Here is a 3,155-nt window from a genome sequence, read left to right on the forward strand (position 1 = left end):
TGGTAAAGCCTGGTTCAGAAAAGCCTGGACAAGTAGCCCCAACTGGAGCAATAGTATCATAACCACAAAGTTAAAATGGTCCCAGAGGAAGAACTCTGGCATCCTTCGTTCTTGCACTGAGAAGGCACCAAAATGGAAAGAGAGTATAGAAACAGTTATAATTTCATATAGAGACTTGGTGTCAAATAACTAAACAAATACTGCCTTGGAGAATTTAAAACTGGGGTGCCTGGGGAAATAAAAGTTATGAAAGATAAATCACAATGTAGGATGATATTATCAATTGTATTTTAAACTGATGAGAACAAATGATCAATTTGTCACTTATCAGGTGAGAATGAATATCACCATTTATTTACTAAGCATATTTAAATACACTCCAAAGCTAAGTCAAATAAAGCTGAACCTGATTATTTTATCTTGCCCTAAGGTGGCACAGTGGTAAAGAATCTGTTTTTAATGCAGGAGACTTGGGTTCAGTCCCTGGACTGGGAAGATCCCCTGGAGGAGGAAATGACAACCCACTCCAGTATTCTTGCCTGGAGAATTCCATGGACAGAAAAGCCTGGCAGGGTACAGTCCATAGATCCACAAAGACTCAGACATGATTGAGCGACTGACACACACACGGAACAAAGATGAGAAAAAAATTTAATAGCAATGTATATATTTCAAACACTACATTTCAAAAACCTTAAAGGAACAGGTAACAAAAATAAATATTTAGTAAAATGTATTGATAATAATGTAACCAACCTAAAGCATCACTTTAAACATACAAGTCTGCTTTCCGGCTCAGGTTCCCTAAGTGAGTTACAAGATATGTCATCATTTTACACTCTGTTAGAAGAGCTGATCCCCACTCCTCATACTGTTGGTGACCTGTTTCTTCTATACAAAAATCGTTCTAATCCATGTAAGGAGATTTTTAAAATAAAATCTAAACAGACACACAGTGGCTAATCACTTAATCCACAGATGTTTGTCTCTAAAAAGCAAGCAAAATCTGACTTTACAGTATAACTATCCAAGGTACCTCTTATTGTCTTCAAAGGTATTGAAGATTAATATTTTAAAAATAAGTTCTGTAGTTTACACCATATAAATGGAAAGTGAATAAAATCACATTCACGAGACAAGGTTCACAGAAAAAAGTATGGTTTCTAAGGATGACAGGGATCACTGTGTTAGAAATACTGCTTATATTTTTTTATAGCTTGAAAAACCTATATTTGAAACCATTATGCCTAAACATGGTACTCTGAAACCTCCACATGTATATCAATTGAAAATAAGGAAAGTGATTTTTGCCTGAGGAGATATACCTGTTCATTCTCCACGTGTTAAATACTGTGACTTAAAATACCAAAATGCTAGAAGGAAGAAATTTATCTGGAAATAAAGGACAAAAGAAGAGGGTGGGTTATCTAATCAAGAGCCATAACAAGTCAGGCTGTAAAAATAAAGACAGAAAGGCCGGGAAAGACATGTGATGGCTTTGTTAATATGAGCAACTATAGGAAATACCTAGAAGTCCAATTAAGGTTAATAAAATTTTTGAAATGATTTAACCAAATAAATAAATACTCTGTAATGTGACTTGGAAATATTTTCCAGATAGCCTAAAAATAAAACAAAACAAACATAAATTTAAAAACTGATCAGGGCTTATTCTTATACAGTAAAGAGAGAAGCTACACATTTCATTAAAGTACGGGGCTTCATGCTTGAATAGTGTTTAGTATGAACATGATTGGTAACCAAGAAGAGATCTAGTCCTGAGGCTATAAAGACCTACAATAGCAACAATAGTAATAGCAGCTAAAATTTATGGCATAGTTATTAGGTGCTCAGCACTATTCAAAGTGCTTCATCTTTGCCAAGTCATTTATTAATATCTTTAACAAACTGACAAGGTAGGTAACACTTTTAGTCTTTTGCAGATGAAGAAACTGATCATGAATAAGCTGCATACGTCAGAAAATCTCTTTCCAGATGTGAAGAGGAGACTTCTACTAGGGGATATCAACATTGTTTTTTAAGCTTTATTATAGTGTAATTGATATACAAACATTTATACACATTTAACATATGCATATTGATCAGTTTGTATATCTGCATATACCCATCATGCCATCAACGCAATCAAGTTCTAAACCTAGCCACCATCTCCAAAAATTTCCTTGTGTTCTTTGATGTTTGTGTGTGGTTTGTGGTTAGAACTGATTTTTTTTTTAAGATAACCATTCCAGAGTAAAATATAGCACATACAGTTCTTCAGTCATTATTGTTTTTGTATTGTCCCTTCCTTCTGAAATATGTCTTCAGGCAGTCAAGATTCTTTTTGTTAAACACTGTGAAGCAAGTGAAGCCATCATATCCAGGTGAGTGAAATTAATTGTTGCTTTTAGAGAGTCTGCTGACTGAAGGCTAGTGACTATACACGTGACTGAGAGACCTTGAATGGATCAAGCTTTTGACATTTTTTATCTGAAGATGAGTCTGACTTATTATTTAAAATATGATTTTTCTTATAAACATTGCATGATTTTTCTCAGCAATAATTAAGTAGGCTATTTGGTCTGAATAACTGGTCTACTATTGGGGGTGTATTTTTTATGTTCAAATTGTTTTTATTGATTATAGTCACCATGTTCATTCTCTCTGTATGTATATTTCAATAGTAATCAAAATAATTACCCTTTCTCCTTAAATCATCAAATAATAAGAATGATTATTCTTATTAGGTTGACTGGGAAGCCATTCAACCTACAATCGTTACATAACCTGGCTGGCTTCCCTGGTAGCTCAGATGATAAAGAGTCTGCCTGCAATGTGGGAGACCCAGGTTTAATCTCTGGGTTGGGAAGACCCCCTGGAGAAGGAAATGGCAACCCACTTCAGTATTCTTGCCTGGAAAATCCCATGGAAGAGGAGCCTGGCAGGCTACAGTCCATTGGGTGGCAAAGAGTCAGACACTGAGCAACTAACACACACACTTACATAACCACCTATAACCATCACATTTGGGAAATTTAACATTAATACAGTATTACTATTCAATCATGTGTGCTCGATTGCTCTCTGCAACCCCATTGACAGTAACCCACCAGGTTCCTCTGTCCATGTAACTTTCCAGGCAAGAATACTGGTGT

The sequence above is a fragment of the Budorcas taxicolor genome, chromosome 3 (genome assembly GCF_023091745.1).
Source record: "Budorcas taxicolor isolate Tak-1 chromosome 3, Takin1.1, whole genome shotgun sequence".
Classification (NCBI taxonomy): Eukaryota; Metazoa; Chordata; class Mammalia; order Artiodactyla; family Bovidae; genus Budorcas; species Budorcas taxicolor.